This window comes from Tursiops truncatus, chromosome 16 (genome assembly GCF_011762595.2).
Source record: "Tursiops truncatus isolate mTurTru1 chromosome 16, mTurTru1.mat.Y, whole genome shotgun sequence".
Taxonomy (NCBI): domain Eukaryota; kingdom Metazoa; phylum Chordata; class Mammalia; order Artiodactyla; family Delphinidae; genus Tursiops; species Tursiops truncatus.
Genome location: NC_047049.1, coordinates 22,266,652 through 22,293,763, shown reverse-complemented (window position 1 = coordinate 22,293,763; position 27,112 = coordinate 22,266,652).

Sequence of the window (27,112 nt, the reverse complement as noted above, 5' to 3'; positions counted from 1 at the left end):
AATGTAAAAGAGCAAAAGTGCTGTTACAACAGCAGCAACAGATAATGGAAATAATCAGAACAATCAAAGCAAGGCCGAAAGGGAGTTTTAAAGGCAAAGGCACTGGTACCATAATCGGACAGCAATGTGGGCAATTCTCCATTTCTAAATTTAATGGTGGGAGACAGAGACATATATCTCAGGGGAAAGAGTTAACTCCTACAATAAATAACAAGAGGCTGGCATTCCCACACCCTGGTAACCAAACCAAGGACAGATTCTGCAAAATAACGCTAAAGCTAGTAGGACGCTGAACATCTGAATGTAGCAGTCACCCTGGAATCACCAAAACTAATGTTGCATTTCTGATAGCTATAAACAAATTAAATTTATTCAGAGGGGCAGTCCGAATGTCTGAGCCACTCCTAAATTGGCCTAGAGGTAGGAGGATGATCTTAATGAGGTATGACAAGACTTGCATTACAAAATGATTTCAATTACTGGACACATTAAAAAGCCACTTTGCAGCTGTTAGAAAAATTTACAAATAGACTTTAAATACATCTAATGAAAAACAGCCGTTAATCTTCCTGTTTCAATTCTAGTTTTACTCTAACCTGTGGAAACAAGCTAGGGAACAGATCCAGGGATGCTCTGGGGGAAACTGGAATGAAATAAAGCAAGGAAAGCCTTCTTCCAACTAGAAGATACTTCCTTATCGGAGTGGCATCATGGACCCAAATGAAGATGCCTTATTACTTATGTCATTTCAAATTGCACTAAAATCCTGATTCGACTTTAAAACCTCACTATATGAGCAACTAGAACATTCCTTAAAGACCCAAGATCTCTCCAGAGAATTCTCACCAGGCTCCTCAGACTGGTATTGGAGACTCTCTTTGAGCTGGCTCCACTCTGCCTGTGCAGCCTTCAAAAGCACATGCTCTGCAGTAAGACATGTCACTTATTACTCTGCCACCTATAAGTTGGGCAAGTCACACAGCTAAACAAATCATTAATTTTCTGCACCATAAACTGGAAATAAGGCCTAATGTAGGTTGGTTTTGATATTTGACAAAACTATATTCTTCAAATGACTAACTTGGCACTTTCTGATAAGAATAGCTCATATTATTAAGGGGCACCTTCTGCTCCAATCACATTGGCTTCATTGTTCTCCAAAGGCACCAAGGTTTTGCTGTTTGTCCCTCACCAAAAAGTCTCTTGAACCTTCTCCAACTATACCAATCCTCCAATCTCCACAAATTCTTCTCCAATCCTCCACAAATTCTTCTCTGCACACCCCAAACCATATTCATCTATCTCTTTTTTGAACCATCAAATTCAGTGGTACCTCTCATTTTGACAACAAAGCTGTTACCCCCACTCAACTGCTTCCCATAAGTAATCCTATCTTCCCAACCAGAAATGAAAGCCTAGGATGACAAGACCTGGTTTTTAAACTTCTTTGTTATGTTCTTCAAGATCTAATGTCATGATATCCACAAAGTAGTATAAAAAGATAATTCAGTAATGTATCCATACTCAATAAGTATTTTCTCTTTACTCAGTACCCTCAAAAATATAGTGTGACACAGCCACATTACCATAAACACAACTACAAATACAGTTGGAAATCAATGCAAGTTCATATATATTGTGACATCAAAATGAGCAGGACAGGGGCTTCCCTGGTGGCGCAGTGGTTGAGAGTTCGCCTGCAGATGCAGGGGACACAGGTTCGTGCCCCGGTCCGGGAGGATCCCGCATGCTGCGGAGCAGCTAGGCCCATGAGCCATGGCCACTGAGCCTGCACATCCGGAGCCTGTGCTCCGCAACGGGAGAGGCCACAACAGTGAGAGGCCCGCGTACCGCAAAAAAAAAAAAAAAAAATGAGGACATTAAATGTTTTCCTTGAGTCCAAAGTACAAGGGAAGGCAGAGAAGACGACAACAAAAATATCAGGAAACAGGAAAATGAACCCTAAGTTGAATAGTTCAAGAGAAGCACTTTCGATACCAGATAACAGAAAACCTGAATCAAAATGGAAACTTACTAGTCTCTGTAATGAACAGGGCCAGGAATGGGGCCAGCTGGATATCACGACATGATCTCTCTCTATCCACTGGGCCTGTTCAACTGCACACTCACTCTTTGGGGTGGCAGATCCAGCCCCCATTCTGTCATGACAAAGACGAGAAAAACTGAAAGAGTGCTTCTCTCTCAGCAATCCCAATAAAAGTCCCATTTCAATTTGACTCTGATTATCTGCATAGCATCGAACCTACTACTATAGTCATGAGTGTGTGATATTCTGACTGGCCACAAAAAGAAACCCACTAACTCTCTAGCTGGCAACTTAGCTGACTCCACAGAACACCTGTAACCTGAAAGTGGGATAACAGGGTGGTTGCCCGGGAGAGAGCTGAAATATTATCGGAAGAAAAGTGAATAGTTTCTGGGCAACATAAACAACATGTCTCTGCTACAGCTGGAAATAACTAGTTGGTTGATATTTAAATCTATAGATATGGAAATAATCTAATTCTCCCACATTATACACATATTTTTTAATTCTTGAAAGAAGCAGCCATGAGCACATTGTGTAAAAGAAAGAACAGCTCTTTGGAGGACCATAGTTCACGGTCTGAGTTTCCCATGTGGCCTGCTGACTTCCCTAGATCATTTGGTGTTATGACTGGAACTCCCAAAGTCCACCTGTCTGGGCTACTCTTAGGGTCAGACATGAGACAAAAGAACAAAATACCAGTCTGGTTTCAATCTTCCCACAAAGAACATAGCACAGAGCTTTGGAAGTTGGTGGAGTGTAAAACAAGAATCTTCCAATATATAAAAATGTTATTTTCAATAAGATGTAAAAACAGGACCCTGAGAACTACAATCATTATGGATTCTCATCCCTACCCCATTTTCTCAAAAACAGATTTATTCCACTTTGGTTAAGTACATGCTGTCTCTGAAAATATTCAGTTTAGCATTGTCTTCTGTTTGCTTTATTTTCAGTTGCACTTCTCTATTGTGTCTTAATTACTATAATTTAAATCAAATTGGATGTTGCTCTTTATTTCTTTAAAAAACAAACTAAACAAATCCATGGCCTACAAAAAGTCAATAGCGTTGTGCAAAAATAGCAAAACAAATATTTATTGAGCATATACCATAAAACAGATGCTGTTTCAGTCTCAAAAGATAAGTGATGTGCAGGTGATGAAAATAGAGCAACATGTTAGAAAGGGACTGGATGGTCAAAGGAGGCTTTTTTCAGAAGGCAATAGTAATGTAGAAATCTAAATGACAAGAAAGGTATCTAAGCATGTATAAAGGGGAAGAGCATTCCAGAACACCTAGTGCAAAGACCCTGCTATGGCCTGAATGTTTGTGTCCTCCCAAAATTCACATGTTGAAGCCCTAGTCCCCAAAGTGATGATATTTAGAGGTGAGACCTGTGGAAGGTAATTAGGTCATGAGGGTGGGCTCTCATGAATGAGATGAGTGCCCTTGTAAGAAGAGGCCAAAGAGCTAGCTCTCTTTCTACCATGTGAGGATGCGGTAAGATGTCAGCTATGCTCAAGCCAGGAAGTGGGCTCTCACCAGACACCATGCCTACTGTCACCTTGATCCTGGACTTTCCTGCCTCCAGAACTGTAAGAAATCATTATTGTTTAAGCTACCCAGTCTGTATTTTTTTTTATAGAAGGTGTAACTGACTAAGACCAGAAATGTGAGCGAGGTTGATGTGTTGAAAACAGAAAGAAAACTGTGTGTGTGTGTGTGTGTGTTTTGTTTTTCTTGACTGCACAATAAACTTGGGGAAGACTGGTAGGAAATAATTTCAGAGATTTGGTCAGAGGCTTAGTCATGCAGAACTTTGTAAATCAGAGTAATGGGTTAGATTAAACTTCAAATTTCCACTGGAGAGTTTTATTTTCAGAAGAGGGAGTCAAGTTATGTGTAAGTTTTTTAAAAAGACAACATGGAAAGTACATACACAAAAGATTTGTACTGAAAAAAAAAAATTGAAAGACAAGTACTTATTAAAGATGTCCAGGCAAGATAGGATGGTGACGTGGATGAGAACTATAGCAATGGACAGGGAAGTAGGTGCATACTTGATTAACTGTTTCAAAAGTATAGTCAAAACAATTGGGGAGTGGTTATGGTAAGAAGAGTGAAATACAAGGCTAAACATTGCTCTTAGACTATTGGCATAAGCCACCAAGTGGGTGTTTTTAATATTTATTTGTGTGGGCTAGACTACAGGATGAGGAGAGGGAAGATGGGCAGCAATCAGGAATTCTAGTTCCTATCTCTTCTGTTTGAGATGTCTTTTAGAAATCTCGGTAGTACAGTAAGTAAGTGGTTACATACACCGGTGTAGGGCAGTGGGAAGAGCTCACTCTGTAAGTAATGAATTTGAAGGTGAAGGGCATATAGATGGTTCATAGGCAAAAAGTTCACCCAGAAAGAATGAGTAGTTAGGGAAGAGAAGGGGGTCCAGGACTGAGCCAGGGATCAATGAAACACTGAAAAGTTGAGCAGAGGAGGATCAGTTAGCTAAGTAGGGCAGGAACAAGGAACCATCAAAGTAAGAGAAAAGACAGGAGAGTTTTCTGTCACAGAAGCCAAAATAAGAATGTTCAAATAACCATGGAATAATCAGCCATATTTAGTGCTTTTGAGAGCTTAAGAACAGAGAAATAATCATTCAATTAGCAATATGGATGTCATTGATAACTTTGACAAAATGGTCTCGGTGGAGTGGGAGGGACAGAAACACAATTGTGGGTTGATAAGAAAAAAAATGCAAGATAGTAAGTGGGAACAGCAACTATACACCACACTTTTAAGAATCTCATAACAAAGGAAATAGAAAAATATGTTATTGGCAAGAGGAAGTTCGACAGAGTCCACAGAAAGCATTTTAAGATAGGAAAAATTTGCTACTCGATGCTCTGTGGTGACCTAAATGGGAAGGAAATCCAAAAAAGAGGGGATGTATGTATATGTATAGCTGATTCACTTTGCTATACAGTAGAAACTAAGACAACATTGTAAGGGAACTATACTCCAATAAAAATTAATTTAAAAAATAAACAAACAGAAAAAGATAGGAAAAATTTGGACAGACTTTTACTGTGATACGGGAATCATCCAACAGAGAGGGAGAAACTGATGATGCTGGAGAGAGTGTGTATAAAGCAGGAGAGAGGCTTTTGAGCAGAAGGGAGAGATTCAGGAGTCCAAATGGAAGTGCAAAACTTATCCAAGATCAATACCACATCCAGCCATTGTAAGATAAGGCCATTCAGAATGAGTAGAAATGTGGATGGGTTGGTAACTATGATGTTGGAAAGATGAGGAAGTACCTACTGATTATTTCTATTAGCTCAATAACTTATGAGGTGAGTTATCAGCTGAAGGTAAGGGGCTGCTGGAATGGAGAAGGCTTGAGGAGAGTCAACTAGGCTGTATATAGTCTTTGGAGAATGGGAAAATATACATAATTAACATGTGTAGTAGGATTGCTGGAGAGAGCTATATCTCCTTTTGAGATAGGAAATAAACATAGTAAACAACCTCACTGTGTTTGTTTATTCTCCATCAATCCTTGGCATTTGCCTGTAAGCAGGGGGGAAAAAATATTCATGTGAAGTAAGTCCATTATTTGTGTAACAGAGAGATACTGTCCACGAACAACCAAAGAACGTTTGTTCAACAAAAGACACAAGCGATGTTAAATATTGACCATGCAGAACCCGAAGACACAGATAAGGGAACACTGAACATTCAGAGTAGAGAAAAAGGTAGGAAGCTGTATTGTACACACAGAGCAAAGCCTTTCCGCATAAGTACACAGCGACATGCAGGACTAAATATTAATATATGGCAGGACAGCAAAGCCTCCTTGCAAATCTACTGATACTTTTACCAGCAGGGGCACTTTCTGCAGTGTCTGCCTGGCCTCCAAATTCCCTCCTGTGAACCTATCCTCTGCTCAGCCTAAGCAATGGGCTATAGGTCGTTTGCTCTATGGTCTTCTCCCCGTGGTCGTTGCTGATTCATGCAGAGATGGCTATCTCATCCAAGTGGTTTGATCCACTTTGCCTTGTTTATTTAAATCAGGATCGATTGCTGCCAATTTGTCTCTGCTGGTCATTTGAGCTAATCAGTAAAATCAGGAGTTGAAGAATGAAGGAGAAATGCTGAAAAAAAGCTGTGATATAATTGTTTGTCTAGAAAGACAGACCTTTCTTTAAATCTGCTTTGATTCTTGAGAGCTTTACAGCCTCAGATATTAGATCTCCCCGAGACTTGATTCCACTCCCTAAACAGGGCTCTTGAAGAAAGTCCTATATCCTTATAGCAAAGTCTGTTCTGTGGCCTAAGCATTTTGCGCGAATTTTTGTAGTTTGTAAATAAAGACATTCCCAAGGCTAACAGTGAACTTAAGTATATGATTAAGCAATGGCAAGAATCTTCTGAAAATCATAAGATAACATGAGGAAGTAAATGCTCAGTGTGGACTGCCATGTGCTTAGTCATAGGCCATGAGGAAGAAATGAAGCAGAAATTCAGGTTCTATCAAAACAGGGACTCTTTCCTCAGCTATCCCCAGCTAAGAAATTTCATCAGCTACTGAATTTGGGGGAATAAAAAAGTAGTATCCCTCTGTAAAACATGCAGAGTTGCCATATTTAATCTCGCTAACATAAATTATGCAGCACAGTATATTTATTCAATAGTGAGGATTCATTCAGTCTCAGTCTTTCTGTTATTTTCATGAAGTTCTAAACCTCAGATCCCTTCCAGATAGGGTTAAAGATAAATAACTCAATGACACTGGTACACCCTACTTGGCTATTTTTAGACATAGTTCTTGTGGTCAGAGCGGGTAAAAAAGGTAAGCAATATATATGTGTGTGTATAACTGATATATATATATAAGAAAAAAATGTTGCTTTAACAGCACCAATGTAGTAGGTGCATTACAATTACGTTATAATTAAGTATTATGATGAACCCTGGCACCTTGGAAGAGACACGGGGAAAAAAGGACTCAAGTTGTATTGCTGCCAAGATCTACTGTTAATTGAAACTTGCCCTGTGATGTCAGGGTGGATGCCTTGAGGAATGCATAAGGATACACAGTAGCCTCATTACCAGGCTCCCCTCCCCCCCCAGCATGCTGCCTTTCCAGGAACAAGAGACAAGACAGACTCATGGAAAAACTTCAAAACATGTATGAATGAAACATAATTTTTTATTTCAACATTGCCAACACTTCATCTTTTTGGCCTTAGTCCACTAAGAGTCTGTAAGGACTTTGGGAATTCTGTTAGCTTTTCTTAGCTGCAATTTATCTCTAATTGGATTTAGCTAATCTCTAGTATTCACTACTTTTACAGTTTATGATATTAAACTCAATGTAGATTTTCAATTTCCTTAACTCAAAATTGGCAATAAAAATAGTTCCTTGGTACTGACCTCAAAGGGTTGCTACGTATGTAAGCTACCAGGGTGACTCTTCCCAGCAAGGATTTGCATTAAACCAAAAGTTGTATTTCTTTTTTAAACTATTTTAACTCTTTGTATGTACCTGCAAAGATGGATTATTTAATCTTTTAATCAGTTTAAAAATCAATACAAGCAAATGAGTAATAAATGTGAAGGGCTCTATATTGCTTCAATTCAATCTGACAAACATTTATTGAAGAATTATTATATGCTGATCCCTTCAATAGGTACAGACTGGGACATGGTCCCAGATCTTGAAGTGTTTACAATCTTGAAAGGAGAGTTTTTATAAGAAAAACATACACAGAAAATATACTGAGTAATTCAAATAATAAATTAGTATCTGAATATGTGTGTGTTTACATGGGTATATGGTATATGCATGTAAAGCTTCAGGTGAAGATAAAGAACGGTAACAAGCAGATGGGTAACAAGCAGAAGAGGTGGCTATTCTGCCTATGTTGGTCAGATAAGGATTCTCTGAGGAGCTAACATTTTAAAAGTTGTAAATGAAGGGAGGGGGTGAGCCACATGAAGATGGAGTGGAATAGTGTTCAAGTCAGGAAAATAGCTCAGGTGAAGACAAGATTGGCTTGCTCAGGAAACGATGAGATGGCCAGTGTGTCTGAAGCAACATGAATGGGGGAGAGGAAGGGAGATGGGGTCAAGGAGGGAATCCATGACCACTAAGAGTCTTGTCCAGTCATGGAAAGAATTATATTCTAAATGTGATGGAAACCATTAAACAGTTTTGAGCAGGTAAGTGACATGATCTGATTTATTTTTTAAATGTTATCCTGATGGCTACATGGAGAACTGAAATGTGGAAGGCCAAGGAAGAAACAGAGACCAGCTTAGAGACCAACATGGTCATCCAGGTCAGGGAGAATGTCAGCTTGGATTAGGCTGGTTAACAGTAGAAGTGGGCAGACTAGGGATATGTTTTAAAAATAAAGCTTGTAGAACTTGGTGATTGGAAATGTGAAGAATCAAGGACATACTGGTTTTTTATTTGAATGAATCATTGAAAAGTGGTGCTTGAAATTTTACAGAAAGAGGAAGTTTGTAAAAAAAAAAAAAAATGGTGAGATATGTTTGTCAGGATTGTATCAGTTCTGTTTGAGACATGTTACTGTCACGATGGATATTAAACACTGAATACAAGACGTCAAGTATGCAACTGGATTTTCACATATGGAGTTCAAGGGAGGGGTCAGAGCTAGAAATTCAACTGGGAAGTCATCAGCACATAGATGGTAATTAAAGCCATGAGACTGAATGAATTACCTTGGGAATGAGTGTAGAATGAAAATAAAAAATAATGAGTAATGAAGATTAAATGACATATGTATAAAGCAGAGCTAGTAAAAGCTCAAAGATGACTTTAGGAATGTTGGCATAGACAAAGTTATGACCTACAAGTTTTAATAATATTATAAATGATGGAAGATACACGCACACACACATACAGATATACACACCAAAAATTCCCTGTAACCTCACCAGTACAAAATAGTTAATATTAACTATTTTTATATTGTCTTTTGTTCTTTGTACATTTGTCTTTATTTTTTGCAGAATTATAATGATACTTTATATGACCTTGTATTACTCAAGTATATATCATAAGCACATTATAGGCAACTGTAAATGTGACCTATATTGAATGAAGGACACAAGAAGGGGATCACTCAAGACTAAAATTTCCATGTGATGAAAAGGACTACAGAGAGGAGCTCACTAAGTATTTGCTGAAATAGTGAATGAATAGATATCTTCCATGCCCAGTCTCTGAGTCAGAAATTACTATATTTATGGATCACTAAGGCAAAAGAGGTCAGAATTGCCCCTACATTTATTCAAGCTCCTTAGGAGTATTATTGGGATAATATTCTCTTTATAATAAATTCTCTTTTTTTGGAGAGAATGTGCCACAGAGTCATACAAGGGCAGGAAGGCTGTGCATTTTCCTACTAGGTTCCCATGACCCACTTCATTTCAATAACAGCATAGCATTGTAATGGAACTCCACCAATATTTTAAGGCTTTACACTTAATATTCAAAAATTCGTTCCAGTGTCAACTAGCCATAAATGATGAGAATGGGTTTTGTTTCATTGTTATTTTCAAAAGCATCTTTCTATTAAAAAATAATAAACTGGAGGGACTGAAGGGGAAAGGATGGGGCTTACTCATTCATGTTAATGGTAGTTTACCCACCAGCTAATTCCATTTTTCTTATCTCTGTGGAAAAATAGAGCTACACTTCACACTAGGGTTTTTCTTACTGTAACTGGACAACCCAACAGAAACTCCCTTCAATACTAGTAACATAATGGTAGATGCCATTTAACAAAGATCTACATGCTAGGTTTATAGCAGGCTTAATATAGTATCCCATGTAACCCTCATGGCAATTCTATAATATAGATTTATATGTAATATATAACATGTGTGTGTGTAGGCATATGCATGCTTATATACACACACCCGAAGTCATAAAAGTTATAGGTAACAGAGCTGGTACTTGAACTACAATCTGTCTGATACCAAAGTTGCAATCTTAAGCACTATGCTACACAAAAGTTCCCAGAGGTTTCCCACAGTGGCCCCTGAGAGACACAGTGATATAGTGTAAGATGCATGAATTGCAGAATTAAATGGTCCTTAATTGAAATACCAGATATTAAACCTCTCTCAGCCTCTCATTGCTCATGTGTAAAAACTGAGATAATAATTTGGTTTTTTTCAAGACTGTTATGAGGATTAAGTGAGAAAATTTATGCTAAGTCACACAGTATTATATTTGGTATTACTGGACTCCAATTCCCTTGAAAATCTGTCTTTATTTTTATTCCAAGCTTCTAGCCCGGTATCTGTGAAAAAAACTAAATGCACAAACGTTGAATGAATTGCACATAGTAGGCAACCTATGAAATATCTAGCTGCCTCATTTGCCTCGGGCATCCTCAGAACAGTCCATGGATTGTCTCTTTACTTTGGATAAAAGAGGGAATTAAGAAAGGTAAGAGTTTACTACTTAAACTCTGAAAGAACAGCCTCCTATTTCAGATATTTTTCTTTGAACCTGTATCACTGGGTGCCCTCTACGGAGATCACAAGTGTCCCAGAGTAGTGGAGATCAGCCCATTTTAGGCTGAAACATTTTCCAGGTAATAGATTAACATACTCAGCACACAGCCTCACTGACATTGCTTCCGGTAAGTTGCTTTTACTAGAGAAAATTAAATAGGGCTCTCCTGGGGGCACTATTTTAGACAAGGACGTCCCCTGAGCCATGAGGACACAGAGAAATCCATAGTGCTGATGTCATTCCATTTTGATAACAGATCATTTTCTCAGGTAACCCAGAGTAGAAAGACTCGTGTGTGTGTGTGTGTGTGTGTGTGTGTGTGTGTGTGTGTGTATGTGTGTGTAAAACAGCTGACACAAACCAAAAGAATGAGAATCAAACACAGCAATAACAAGACCCAACTACCTTCCCAGTTTGGTGGCACCTCAGGTCTGACAGCAAAATAAGGGAGTCCTAGGGACACCCAGTGAGCATAGCTAAATGCACAATGAATCAGTACAACAGGGAACATAATGAAAGAGACATGCCAAACATAACATATAGTGGGAGAGGTGCTATACACAGAGGAGAGGACACAAAAAGTCCCCAAAGAGCCAGTGGGTAGAGGCCAAATTTTCAGCAGAGACTTAGTAGTTTAGATCAGGGGCATCAGACAGACTTGGGTGTGAGCCCAGCTCTGTCATGTACTAGCTGAGTGACCTTGGGCAAGCAATTTCTATTCTAAGCTTCTGTTTGCTCATCTAAAAGGGGAACAGTAACAGTACTTAGTTTATGGGCCTGTTAGAAGGTTTATAGTGAGAATGTAGCACAATTCCTGACATTTATTAAAAACCCAATAAATGTTGGTGGAAGTGGTGGTAGCATTCAGTGCTCCATAAACGCTCGTTACTACAGTCTAGGAACTTGGCTAACTGCACTTAATCCTCCTAATAACCCAATGAAGTGAGTGCAGTTATTTTCCTCCTGTAACAAATGAGAAGACTGAGGCATAGAAGACTAAGGAACTTGACTACGCCATACAGCTGATTCGTGAGATAGCGAAAACTGAAACCAAGGCAGGATGGCTCTAAAGTTGGGGCCCTTAACAGGGCAGTGGGGATGGTGGTGGGAGTAGCAAAATTGTAGAAATGCAGTAGTTTATTGAAAGGCACTAATGTCATCCATCTTTAATAAGGCACTGAATAATTCATTTATTTATTCATAAAAAAGAAATGAGTATTTGCTTCCTGTCAGATGTTCTGTGAGATTTAGAAAGCAGTGACTAGCTTCATGGGAGCCTGAAGAAATGCATGTAACACACACACTCTGGGATTTGAATTCAAGCCCTGCTGGTGCTGGGTGACGTGGGGACTGCTACTTAACTTGCCCAGCTTCAATTTCCTTTTTGGTGAAACTTCACGTGACTGCTATGAAGATGAAATTAAAGAGAATAATCATATAATGCACCTAGCATATCATAGAGCATTTGATAAATGTTAACTAAACCTGTCGTCTCTCTTTGCTTTAAACTACTTGGATAGATTTTCATTTACATATGAAGTTAAACCCAAAAATGAAAGTTCAGCGACACCTAACACAATGCGTGTAATATCAAATTCCTTTCTCCCTTCTGTCTTTCCCTCTGTGCATCTTCCTTCCTTCCTACGTTCCTTCCTTCCATCATGCACCATGTACTGTATGTCTACTGCATGCCAGGCCATATGCATAGCACTAGGGATACAACTAAACCAGACAGTAAACATATGATCAAGTGCCATCCTTGGTGTTCCAGAGCGATCACTCTGTAATGAAGTGACCAGAGACAGTCTTGCGCATAAGATAAAACTGAAGTTAGCCCTTAAGGGCAGAGAACCTGGACAGGGAGCAATCATCTAAGAGCAAGGAAGGGATAGAAGCAAAATGTAAGAAGTCCTAATGTGTGAGATCTTTGCTCATCAGTAACAGGTATCATTTGGCTAAATAAACTAATCATAGACAACAGCCATTATAATTAATTTCCCCAACTCCCCTTTGGAAACTTTTCCTTAATAATAACCTTGCAATGAAACCCAATGTATAAACCAGAAAACACTGAAGTATTCTGACTGAAGCTGGGAAAAGAAGTCCAGAGACCTTTCCAGGAACATGCCTTTTGCTCCAGGGCATCTACGGAGATCCCACAGAACTTCTGGAATGAAACGTAAAGCAAAAAAATCCCCACAAAATCTCTCTTCAGAGAGTCGTGAAAGTTTAAACATTCATCTGGGAACAGTCTAAGGAGAATGTTGAGTACAAGTCTGAGTAAGCCTATACCTAAAGAAATTGAATGAAGAATTTGATCAGGAAAATGATATAAGGAAAGTATGCTGAGGAAAAATCATCTTAGATAAATAGTCTGATTTGGAGGACTAAAATAATACCTGCAAGGTAATTAAATGGGTATTACTACAGTTTAATTTTAATGCACTCCCAAGATTCTTGTAGAGAAATCAATATGGTCTGAGTTGTAATAAGGATCTAACCACACATTTACACATAACTCTGAGTACCTCCTTTAAAAAAGAAGGAAGCGGAACCCCACTATTTTTAGAAGTGTAAACACTTTTGTGTATTCTTCTGACCTTCAGAACTGTAAGGTAATACATTTGTGTTGTTTTAAGTCGCCAAGAGTGTGGTAGTTTGTTACAGCAGCAACAGGAAACTAATACAAACAGTCTCAATAACTTGAAAGATAGAGAATTATACAGAATATTTTGAAGGTCAAAGAGATTCATTGATCCATTCCTAGAGTTAATTCTTAGAACATCTCTTTTCTGGCCACTTTGCTTTTCCTTAAAATTTCCTAGCGATTATCTAGGCCCTCAAGGTTTCAAATCATCTTGAAAACAATACAAGAGGATTATATCACTTCCACAGTGATTTCCTCCATGTAGATCCATGACAATGTGAATCTGCATCAGTAGCTTACATTTTTATCTATAATCCAGAATCCCAAACAAGGGCAAAATCGCACTCAGTAAATTAGCATTTGATCTTTACTCAAAACACGTCTCATTGAACAAATTTAACATTATGTTACTTTGGATTAAGGGTGCTCGTGGACTTACTTCTTGAGGGATGTCAAACAAAGCATCTAAGATGTTTCCCTAACCTCTTTCTATTCTTTATATGGACCATGTAGTAAGTAGAACAATGATCCTCCCCAAAGATACCCATGTTTTAATCCCTGGAACCCGTGACTATGTGAACTTACAGAGCAAAAGGGATTGATTAGTTGTTGTTTAGCCAAAAATCTTGAGGTGGGAGATTATTCTGGATTATCTGAGTGGGCCCAGTGCAATCAGAAGAGTCCTTCTAAGTTAAAGAGGGAAGAAGAGTCGGAGGAAGAGATGTTATGAAGGAAGCTAGAGTCAGAGCTACATTGAGATCAACTGGCTATTGCTGTTTTTGAAGATGGAAAGGAGGTCAAGAGCCAAAGAATGTGGGTGACCTCTAGAAGCTGGAAAAGACAAGGCGACAGATTCTCTTCTAGAGTCTCCAGAAGGAACACAGCCCTGTCAACACTTAAATTTTAGCCTAGTGAAACCCATTTTGTTCTTCTGACCTTCAGAACTGTAAGGTAATACATTTCTGTTGTTTTAAGTCACCAAGAGTATGAGTTTGTTATAGCAGCAACAGGAAACTAATACAAAACAGTCTCAATAACTTGAAAGATAGAGAACTATACAGAGTATTCTGAAGGTCAAAGAGATTCATTGACCCATTCCTAGAGTTAATTCTTAGAACATCTTTTTTCTGGCCACTTTGCTTTTCCTTAAAATTTCCTAGCGATTATCTAGGCCCTCAAATCGTCTTGAAAACAATACTCTAAGTCACTAATCAGTTGGGTATTCATGGAATGTTAATAATCCTCTTTACGTCTCAGTTTCAATCTATTTAAAACAAGATCAATGAAAGCACCTAATCATAAATTTGGGGGAAGGGAAGGGGGACTGAAAATTAAACAAGAATTGTATAGCTTAGTATGTTCACTCATTTAAGAAAATCTGTTTGCAGGAAGCGTAACGACTCTGTACTAGGCATTTTATTAAACTCTACAAACATAGCTTCTACCTTCAAGGAGCTTACAGTCTTATATACTGCAGGCACTCTATAAGTATTGACTCTACCCTGTTGGCATATATAGTAAGTGCTCATAATGATGACATTTAGTTGTTATGATGTTGGCATACAGTAAATGTCAGTTTGTCAATATGTTTATCTATAAAGACATAGTGGGCCATTCAATACTTCTGAACAGTGCTAAGTATCTCATACACATGCAAGGATGATATGTAAATACACAAAAATTTTTCCATAACTATACACAATTCATCCAACTGATTATTGGAAATTTGCTACAAGATGGCCTGTGTCATGCGTTAGATAGTAAATCCTGCCATGATAGTTATTCTGTGCATAAACCCCTGTGGAAGAACTCCTTTGTAGTTGTGGTATACTATGAATTGCCTTTTCTGGTCCATGATGTTATGGAGAGGTATGAATGTATAATCAATGCACTAATGCTCTATCTAATGAGCTGTGACAGCGTGTCTTATATGTCAAACTGACACAGGACATTTAGCAAATGCAAGGAAGTTTCCAAGAAAAAAGACTCACTTCTGAATTTTTCCAATGCCCCCATCTCCCACAACAGCAACATGCATTTCTTAGGAGCTGCCAAATGAAAACAGAAATACAGATAGAGTGGTACACTGTCACTTAAGTAAATCACACCAGCCTTGAAGCCTGGGGAAGGTGGCAGGCCAACTTGGACTTTCTTGAAGACAAGATTAAAGTGCAGCTCAGGCAAAAGTCACTGAAATGAATACTTTCATATTCGAAGGCAACACATATTTACAGAAAATGAAATCTTGGTTAAAACGTTTTTGAATCATGTGTAAGTGTTCACTATAAACTAGAAAGATTTTGCTGATTTACTTTGTTCAATTTCTAGTCTTTTTCTCTTTCTGTGCTAATGGCGAGGTATCAATCATCAAAGCTGTAATCAGATTTTGCAGAAGGCCACTGGCAGCCTGCCTCCCTTCTTTACGAATCAAAGAGAGTAATGTGAAAGGAGTTTTTTAAATGCATTTTAGAAAACTTAGCAAATTATGGTTGTTCTTTAATTCCTAGCTGACCATTTCACCAGGCATTATGCATAGTGGCTCCTAACAGCTTTACTGCTCAGAGGAAGACAAATGGTGAAGGCATCCTGTACTTAACACTGGAGTGGCTCTTTGGACAGATAATGTATATATTCAAAGTAGAAAGCTTTAGATAAAAGTGCTATCATAGTTATACCTTTTATCCCCCAAGTTATTTTCCTGAATAAATATCTCCTAAAGTAGGCTATGGTCAACCAGCAATAAAAAAAATTATGTAAATTTTGTTTTCAAGCTGGTCAACTTTTGAAATTCTTCATAGTTCCTTCAGGTGCAAGATTTTTGCTTCAATTTAGACAAGGACATTTGTAGATTTTCAACCACGAAATTCTTTTGAAAACTTTTTCCAGTCCATTAAAATCAGATTTATTACGCTTCCTGTTTATATAAACACCACATGCTCATTTTTAAATGACACATGGAAGAAGAAAGTATAGCAGATAAAGTAAAAATGACCTAAAATCCCATCAGCCTGAGGTAGCAACCGTTCATTTTAAGACAATTCTTACATACGTGTAGATTTAACACCTTCATTTTTCTTTCTCACCCTTCTCTTTCTCTCATTCTTTCTTTTGCTTTTATCTTCTCCCTTTTCGCCTCACACTACAATACTCTTAGTCTCTCTGTAATTCCTCCTCAAAAGCACAGCACTAAATGTAAAATGCAAAACTATAAAACTTACAGGAGATGACAACGGAGAAAACCTACATGACCTTGGGTATGGCAAAGATTTTTTAAATACAACACCAAAGGTACAATCCATGAAAGAAATAATTGAATAACTGGATTTCATTCCAATGAAAAAATTCTCTCTGTGAAAGACAATGTCAAAAGAACAACAACACAACCACTGAATGGGAGAAAATATTTGCAAGAGACACATCTGAGAAAGGACGGTTATCTAAAATAGACAATGAACCCTTAAAATTCAATAGTAAGGAAGCAAACAGCCAGAGTGAAAAATGGGTCAAAGATATTAACTGACACCTTGCCAAAGATATACAGATGACAAGTATATGTAAAGATGCTCCAAATCCTATGTCATCAGGGAAATGCAAATTCAAATAACAATGAGATACCACTACACACCTGTTAGATTGGCCAAAATCTGCAACCCTGACAATACCAAATGCTGGCGAGGATTTGGAGCAACAGGAATTCTCACTCGTCATTGGTGGGAATATAAACATGGTACAGACACTTTGGAAGACAGTTTGGCAGTTTCCTACAAAACTAAACATACTCTTACTATATGAATCAGCACTCATGCTCCTTGGTGTTTACCCAAAGAAACTGATAACTTATGTCTCCACAAAAACCTGCACACTGAAGTTTATAGCAGCTTTATCTATAGTTGTCAAAACTTGGAAGCAACCAAGATGTCCTTCAGTAGGTAAATGGATAAATTGTGGTACATCCAGACAATGGAATATTATTCAGTACTAAAAACAAATGAACCGTAAACCATTAAAAGACTTAAACTTAAATGCATTTTACTAAGTGGAAGAAGGCAATCTGAAAAGGCTACATACTGTCTGATTCAACTATATGACATTTTGGATCACTTAAAATTACGGAGAGTTGCACAGAGGGAGAAAATGTGAAGCCACTTAAAAAAAAAAAAAAGCCAGTGGATTAGAGACTCTTATCAGTGCAAAGGCCTTGTCAAATTGGTAGTGACATTGGTACTCTTATCTGCTCTCTCCTCTTTCCTCTTTTCCAAGCAAAAACTTCTCTGATGTTTTTCTAGCAAAAGTCCCTCTGGAGCTTTTTACCTGTTTTAATTGACTTTGGTTTTAGGTTAATTTTCTTTCATTTTTATGTACTGATTGATTTGCACAGTAAAGAAAGAAAAACAAAACAACATAATAGCTAATTTGGTGAATCCTTGCCAACTGGCTTTCAGTGTGAAACAGACTTTGAAGTTTTATCCATCTGGTGCTACTTAATCTAGAAGTTCACCATTCCTCACCATCAAGGATCAGATTTCTTTCCCTTCAATCCCACTTTTAGAAAGTGTGTGTGTGTGTGTGTGTGTGTGTTTGTGTGTGTGTAGAATTCGTTCATTTAGTCAAAAACAGTGTCTGTCATCTGCTTAGTAATAATGATGGTGGGTAAGAAGTAGCAAGCAGTGTCACTTTTTTTTTTTGAAGGATATTCATTTCAGAAATACAGAGAGGGCTTTATCTCCTAAAATGATAGCAAAAACATTTGCCCGGCTAAGCCCCATGGATTGTCTTAACTCTTATGCCTGCATCTATGCTACAACCCCCCTCTGCTCCTTCTCTAGATGTATCTTGTCCTTCCAAGTCCAGTTCATATCCCATCTACCTCAAGAAACTTTTATTGTTTTACACTTTCTCCCCTATGATCATCTCATCAGCACCATACATTCATTCAAACACCCAGTTTCATTTCACTCATTTTGCTTTGTCTTCCAATCATTTTTCCTGTTCCTTGAGGCTGGGAATCACGCAGCATGGTACGCACAGGAAAACCATGATGCTGAGCACATAGCAAGAGACTAAAGGATAGTAACTGGATTTTTATTCATTCAGAAAATAATCACTGAGCATCTATTATATCATAGATGAACCAAGTGTACAGCTGTCAACAAGACTCTCATAATATGGTAGAAAAAGAAAACATTAAATTAAAAATTATTTGCAAGATTGTATTTACAATTACCATGTGTATTAGGAAGAAGAAATGAGACTGTATGAATAGCTATACCTGGAGAAGCCATTCTAGTCCTCCCTGGTTAATACTTAAGCTTCCTAGGGGCAGAGATATTGGAGTGTAGTCTATGAAGCAAGTTAGGAGACTAGGAGAAAAAGAGTAGTCTGCTCTTATGGAATTTGGCAAGTGGGACTATTCTAACTGGTTGTGGGACGAGACTGTCCCAGAGAATGGCAACTATCCAGGGACCACAGTTTGTTGAAGACCACAAACTAAACAGGGCTGGTACCTACCATGGATTCATACCCTAGCAGTTCCCTGGTATAAGTAGCCTATTGCAGGCATTCTGAAAAAGTCTTTTCAGCATTCTTAATTGAATGTCAAGTTTAGGTAGTTATCTCCTTTTGAGTGTTTGTAACAAATCATCATTTTTCACCTCTTGTGCAGTGTTATGGGCTCAAATGTGCCACTTACACAAAATTAATCTGTTGAGGCCCTAACCCCCAGTACCTCAGAATGTGACTGTATTTGGAAGTAGGGTCTTTAAAGACCTGATTAAGTTAAATTAAAATGAGGCCATTATGATGGGGCCTGATCCAATATGAATGTTCTCATAAGAAGAGGTAGAGACACCAGGGAGGCACCTGACAGAGGAAAGGTCATGTGAAGATACAGCAAGAAGGTGGCCATCTGCAAGCCGAGGATAGAGACCTCAGAAGAAACCAACCTGCCAACACCTTGATCTCGGATTTGTGATCTCCAGAACTGTAAGAAAATAAATGTCTCTTGTTTAAATCACCAAGTCAGTGGTATTCCGTATGGGGCATTCTGGAGACAGACTTCTCCCCATATCCTCTGCTTTAGCGAGTCTCTGAAAAACCTAGGTAACAGGATCAGCACATTTCCTGAGCTGTTTTACAGATGCTAAAACCCCAACCAAATGGAAGGCTTTGGTTAACTACTTGATGACCTTGAGCACATAGGCCTACTAGAGCCTGAGGACTGATAATGTTAACCCCCGTGACACTGCCCTGTTACCTCACCATCAACCAATCAGAACTATACACAAGCTGATCACAGACCATGCACTTCCCCTCCCTCACCTTGCCTTTAAAAATGCCTTCCTGGGCTTCCCTGGTGGCACAGTGGTTGAGAGTCCGCCTGCCGATGCAGGGGACACGGGTTCGTGCCCCGGTCCGGGAAGATCCCACATGCCGCAGAGCGGCTGGGCCCATAAGCCATGGCCGCTGAGCCTGTGCGTCCGGAGCCTGTGCTCCGCAATGGGAGAGGCCACAAGAGTGAGAGGCCCACATACTGCAAGAAAAAAATGCCTTCCTGAGACCCAGCAATCCCACTACTGGGCATTTACCCTGAGAAAACCATAATTCAAAAAGAGTCATGTACCAAAATGTTCACTGCAGCTCTATTTACAATAGCCAGGACATGGAAGCAACCTAAGTGTCCATCAACAGATGAATGGATAAAGAAGATGTGGCACATATATACAATGGAATATTACTCAGCCATAAAAAGGAATGAAATTAAGTTATTTGTAGTGAGGTGGATGGACCTAGAGACTGTCATACAGAGTGAAGTAAGTCAGAAAGAGAAAAACAAATACCATATGCTAACACATAGATATGGTATCTAAAGAAAATGGTGAGAAGAACCTAGGGACAAGACAGGAATAAAGATGCAGACCTACTAAAGAATGGACTTGAGGATACGGGGAGGGGGAAGGGTAAGCTGGGACAAAGTGAGAGAGTGGCAAGGACATATATACACTACCAAAATAGAGAGCTAGTGGGAAGCAGCCGCATAGCACAGGGAGATCAGCTCAGTGCTTTGTGACCACCTAGAGGGGTGGGATAGGGAGGGTGGGAGGGAGGGAGATGCAAGAGGGAAGAGATATGGGAACATATGTATATGTATAACTGATTTACTTTGTTATAAAGCAGAAACTGACATACCGTTGTAAGGTAATTATACTCTAATAAAGATGTTAAAACAAAACAAACAAAAACTAAATAAAAATGTCTTCCTGAAACCCATGATAGTTAGGGCTTTTTGAACACTAGCTATCCCTGATTCCTTCTCTGGCACCTTATAATAAACCCTGCACTTTCTTTCATCACATCCTGGTGTCAGTATATTTGCTTTACTGTGCGCTGGCAAGTGAACCCACGTTTGGTTCGGTAAAAATGGCAGCCCCAGCAAACTAATACATAAAGTTACTTGGCCTTTCTGTTTCTGTAAGTTCCCATCCTAACTAATCAAAGTTTCTGCCTCTGATGAGTAGAGTCCTTACCTCTTCCTCACAACCCACCAAAACATAATTCTCTTTTTTCCTTAACATTAAGATGGTATGTTATTCTGTCTGGCACCTGCCACAGAAGAACTTCAAGTCTAACTAAATGCTATTCACATTGAACCTGATGAGTCCAGGTGTGGATGGTATTGCAGACACAGAAAATTCATTTGTTACTACCAATGACCTGCTCTCTCTCTTAATTTATTCTGCCATCCCTAAGTTGCCAGGATACAGAACTCCTTTCCTCAGTCAATACCTCCTCAAAAAAACTTTTTTATATAAAGTTGAAAATGCATAACCCTCACTCATATTTTAGCCAGCTAGATCCTAGTCTGTACCTGACTTCCTTGACTTATATCCTCCCTATATTTGCAGAGCTCGCCTTTGAAATACTACTTCTTGAGTATCATGACGTGAGTTGGCAAAATTTCTGCAGAGCAGCTAGATAAACTTTCTATACTTGAGGGTCTTTGATTTATTATTTTTCTAGTTTCAAAGGGCTTCTCACAGGCCATTTTAAATTGGGTATTAGAATTAAGGGTGCCTTTGGAAAAGTCACTTTTATACACAGATATATCTTCTGTCCTTGTTCTGAAGCAATATTGTGTAAGCATAAAATAATCCTCATCGAATTCTCTTAGCCCATATGACACTCTGGAAAACTGAAAAGACTCTTTCCCGGAATTAGATATGGAACACTGCAGAACATTCCTGGCTCTCTTTGGTTGCAGGGGTACCTTATGTGCTAGGGCCAACACTTTCAACGCTCAGGAAAGTCATGATCTGAATCATCTGGAGTTAGTTGTTTAAATATTTCAGAGGAGAAATAAATTGAGGGCAAAACATGGTACAGAAGTTAGTACTCAGGGGCTTATCTAAGACATTGATAGTCTCCAATGCTCATTGGTTTTAAAGATACATCTAATATTTTACAAATTGAAATCCAGTGCTTTTAATAGAGTAGATGCTGACAATGTAATAACTAAGTGAAACAAACCACCTTCAATAAATTCATCAGTCAATGGTCATTATTCTTTCCTTTTATCATTATATTCCCAGAAATATAGTTGAATTTAATTCATGGAACTTCAGGAATCTGTTGTTAACAGAACAAGAGCAGCAAGAACCTGATTTTACAAGGTACATTATTCACTGTTAAAAAAACCTGAATTATTCAATACTCAAACACTGAATTTCACCTCAAAACTAGGCACTTGATGAAACTATAAAGAAAAAAATTATATCTTTCTCTTTGTTCACATATTTCCTTTTCTAATAAGAAAAAGAAAATATTGGCAATAATTTAAAAATGCTGTTTGGGGTGGATTTTTTAGTTGGAGAGTTTATTTTGAAGGCTAGAATCTAGTTGGATTCATGCAGAAATTTTACTTTCTCCTTAATCTGGAGAAGTCATCCAGAAAGGAGAGGATTTTAGGGGGACATCAGAGGTCATATGCGGTAGAACCAGGGATTTTTCTACCACGTCCACTCTGACAAATTGCCACCTTCTCTACTATTACTAAGGATAAGCTAGTAACCCCCGACAGGTGGAGCTCCTTCCCTCAAAACTTCCTCCTCAAATGAAAGTTAATCCAAACAGCACTATTCTTTTGAAATACGAGTTAATCAGAGGGTCAACTCTTTCATAATTTAATCAGGCTAGTGATGAGCTAGCATCCCAAATGGGCCCTCAGTGTCATTTATCCAACCCCACTGTTTTGCTCATAAAAAACTTGAAGCCCACGGGTATTTGAAAAGTCACACAGTTCGTGATCTAACTGGAATGGAACACTTGGTTCCCCTCTTGGACCAAGACTCTCTCCAACCCAGCACAGGTCTTTCCAGCTTGAGCTAGACCAGATAAAAAAAATCCCATGCTAAGCCTCCTTTTACACATTGCCCATCCTCAAATTTGATCTGGTCTTGAGAAACTACGCTGTTTAGAGAGATATTCATGGGCAAAAAAGATAGAAACAGATTAACTAGCTCTGCCTTACTGTCATACATGGCATTTCTCCTAAAGATTGTTCTTTATATCACCATTAGATTCAAATACAGCTCAGAAATAATTTTCAGAAATTACTTGTTTGCAGATCATCTGGGTCCAGTCAATGAACTGGGATTCTGAAGACCCAGGAGGAATAATTCATTTCAGGTAGCCTCATCCCTCAGAGCATCATACTTTGGAAAAAAAAGGATAATTATGAATTTTCCAATATACTGAAGAATAGCTACTCACTCTGTGTTACTTGTCAACATATCTTGGGGGGTATTGGGATGGAATCAAATACGTCATACCATGACATTTAAATATTCACAAACCTAAGTGATATTCTTGGAAAAAATGTACTTTACCATTCTTATTCATTTTCACGCAATGTTTAATTATACCAGAGACAGAAGAAAGTATAATGTGAGAGGAAGGCATCATCCATGCAGTACTCTTGAGACAATGAAACTTATGGAAGATTTTTATTATAATAACAATGAGATGGCATGAACATTCCCGCTCTGTAAAAGCAACAAAGTTCTCTTTGACCTCTCTGAAACTAAAGTAGAATGTATAATTTCTTCTTCCCTTTGTCATTAATAGAAGACTACTGTCTAAATATTGAGTCCAAGGCCACGATTTGGAAATATGTAGATGTGGCTCTCACTTTAACAGGAAGAAATTTAATTCAAAAACAGAGGTATCCCAAACGGCTGCACTTTATTCTTCAATCTTAAAAAACAGACATATCCTCACCACTCTACTACAGATCTGTTGGCTCTGGCTGATTCATTCATTAAAGTCAACAAATATGTATTGAGTCTCCACCATGGCCCAGGCATTGTTCTTCCCATATTCTAGTGGGAAAAGATAAAAAAATATGGAACAAATAAATCATGTCAGATCATGGTACATGGGAAGCAAAGTGAAGGAGGGAAATGGACATGGAGAGTAAGGCATCACATGGTTGCTATTTTATATAAAGTCATGGGGAGAAAAGTCTCTAATAAGGTGATATTTGGGTCGAGACTGGAAGGAAATGAGGCATGAGTCATGGGTATGCCTGGAAGAAGAGCATTCTAGGAAAGGGAAAGGCAAGTGCAAAGGCCCTGAGGCGGGACTGTACTTAGCATGCTAGAGAAAGAACAAAGGAGGCCAGAGGAGGAGAGGAATGATTGAGAGGGCAAGCTATAGTGGATAAGGTAGGAAAGGTGGTGGGGGTTAGGTCATAACGGACTTTGGCTTTTACTCTTTATGAGATAGAAAAACATCTCACTGGTTTTGGAAGGTTTTGAGCACATAGTTAATAAACATTGCCTGATATATGGAGAAGAGACAATAAGGGGATAAAAGTGGAAACAGGGAAAACCAGTCAGGAGTCTACTGTAATGATCCCTATGAGAAATATGACAGCTCAGACCACGTAATAGCTGATGAACATGTGGTTTCTTCTTTCTCAGTTCCTGGGCATATTTAATGGGCCTTCCCTAACCTAGTAGACCCTACCTGCTCAGAAACCTTCCCTCTGCTGAATCAACAATGTCTGGAGCCTGCCATATTCTCTTCCTACCCTCTAGCCCAGGCTGTCACCACTACTGTGATGAGTGTGATGAGCATCAAAGCAGATCTACTGGCTCTCAAATCTGTATTCAAATATATGGAGGCCTAGGGAGGCTCATGAGTGCCAACTATTAAATCCAGTCTTCTCACTATGCAATACCCCTCCCCACCTTAGCTCTGCTTGGGTCTCACATTATTAGGTGGAGAAGCTATGCAGAATAGTTTCTCCCTGAGTGTGGAAGAAAGCACCTGTGTTTCCCTCCACTCATACCTAAAGAGGCAGACAGGATTCATGTGGGAGCATCTCTCTTCCTAATGCTTTCTTCTCCCCTCCCTCATTTTAATCCCTTCTGGGATAAAAAGGATTAACTTTTCTTTAATGCCCTTGTGGCATATTATCTAGTCTTTAGTAAGAAGATTTTGCCTAGCTATCCTAGGTAAAGGGATAAGTCTTTTCTAAGATAAGAGAAATGTGAAAACTGAGTCTGGGCTTTGTTCTTTACTGACAAAAGTAATTTGGAAATGTCTGTCTGGTTGTCTTACCAAGGACACCGATTGTTTTGCTAAAGAAGGCAAATACCTACTTTCTCCTTATTTGGGGTAAAAGACCTGATAGTTAGGCCTCTAAGATGGAAAGCTACAAGAGATCATGATTTATGATTAAAATATACTAGTTTGCCACTTGCTAAATATTACCCCTGGAAGAGTCATGATAAATGCCAAATATCAAATAAGTAAAATGATGAATTATTCAATAAATAGTGTATATTAGTTTCCTACTGCGTTTTAAACAAATAACCATACATTTCATGGCTTAAAAGAACACAAATTTATTTTCTTACAGTTCTGGAGGTTAGAAGCCCACAATCAGTCTCAGTAGGCTAAAATCAAGCTGTCTGCAGGGTAATGTGCCTCCTGAAGGCTCTAGGAATCCGTTTGTTATCCTTTTACAGTTTCTAGATTGTTTCTGCATTACTTAGCTCATGGCCCATACTTCCATCTTTTAAGTGTATTTCTCCAACCTGTGTTTCTGTCATCGTATCACCATCTCTGACTTTGACCCTTTTGCCTCCCTTTTATCTGGTCTTTTGTGATTACCTTGGACCCATCTTTATAATCCCCATTTCAAGATCCTTAACAACATCGTATGTGAAACATTCTTTCTGCCATGTAAGATACCATATTCACTAGTTCAGGAGATTAGTATATGAACATCACTGGGTGGCATTTATTCTGTTTACTAGAGAAATTGCCTAACCATTTAAAAATATAAAATTATATCTAAGCCTAACATTATCCACCTTAGTAAATTACACACAGATTAAAAATATAAATGTTAATCATGAGAGCAGTACTTAAAAAATCTTGGTTCAGAGAAGGGATCTTACTATGCATGACAGAAAAGTCAGGAACAATACAGACATCAATGAAAGCTAATTTTACTTGTCAACTTGCTTGGGCCATAGTGTCCAGATGAGTGCTCAGACACGCTGGATGTTTCTGGGATGGTGTTTTTTGGATGAGATTACCATTTAAATCAGTGGACTTTGAGTAAAGCAGATTGCCCTTCATCATGGTGGGTGAGTCTCATCCCAATAGTTGAAAGTTTGAACAGAACAAAAGACTGACATCCCTTGAGATACAGAGAATTCTGCCAGCAGATGGCCTTCAGACTTGAACTTCAACATCAGATATTCCTGGGTGTCCAGCTTGCCAGCCCACCCTGCAGATTTTCCATAGTCACATAAGCCTCCATAGTCACATGAGCCAATTCCTTAAAATAAATATCTTACTATGTATCTACACATATTCTATTGGTTCTATTTCTCTGGAGAACCCCAAACTAATACACAATTTTAATAGCCAAACAAACTACAACATATAAAGCAAAAAGGTTAAATATCCGAAATATATAAAAAGTTCTTGCAAATCAATAGAAAAAAACACCCACTAACAAACACAAAAATAATGGGGAGAAACAAACATTAAAAAAAGTAAAAACAAGTTCATGTGCTCTGGTTTTTAAAGAGAAGCTCTTTAAATGAGAATAAAAAGACTGGCAAAGATCAAAGGTAATGCTAAGACCCAGTAACCTACTGCTTGAAATGCAAATTGTTAAGTTATATCCTAGAAATTTAGTTATATGTATCAAAAGTCTAATAAAAGGCACTTGGATCCATTAATTCCAGCTCTGTGAATTTGTCACTAAAAATAAATGATCAAATAAGAAAATATATATTTAGCTCATTTATTGTCATGATGTTAATGGTAGGGTTTAATTTAAGCAGTCTAATATCAAATAGCTTGGATAAATCCAAATATTTATTCTTTAAATTATAGTTGGCAGTCTAAATGAGTAAGAGAGAACCATTAAAAATGGAAACATACATCCCATATAGAATATACTTTAAATTTTAAGCAGTAATAATAAGGTACAGTATAATGTATTTTGACAAATATTTCTTTATACATATTAATATATTTAACATATCTGCATGTATATTTACATGAGGAAATCTGGAAATATATAACAAAGTTTTAGAAGTGATTATTTCTTCATGGTAAAATCTAAGTTAGTTTAATTTTTTCCCTTTATATATCTATTTTTTTCTTTCTATCTATCCGTTTATTATTTATGACTTGTATATTTTAAATTTCCAAAAATAGGTTAACCTGTAACAACAACTTTTTTAAAAAGCTCTTGCATAAGAAAGGTAATGTTGTTTGGTTGGTTAGCTAGGTTAAGTAAATTGTTAATAAATAAACAATGGAGAGGGATT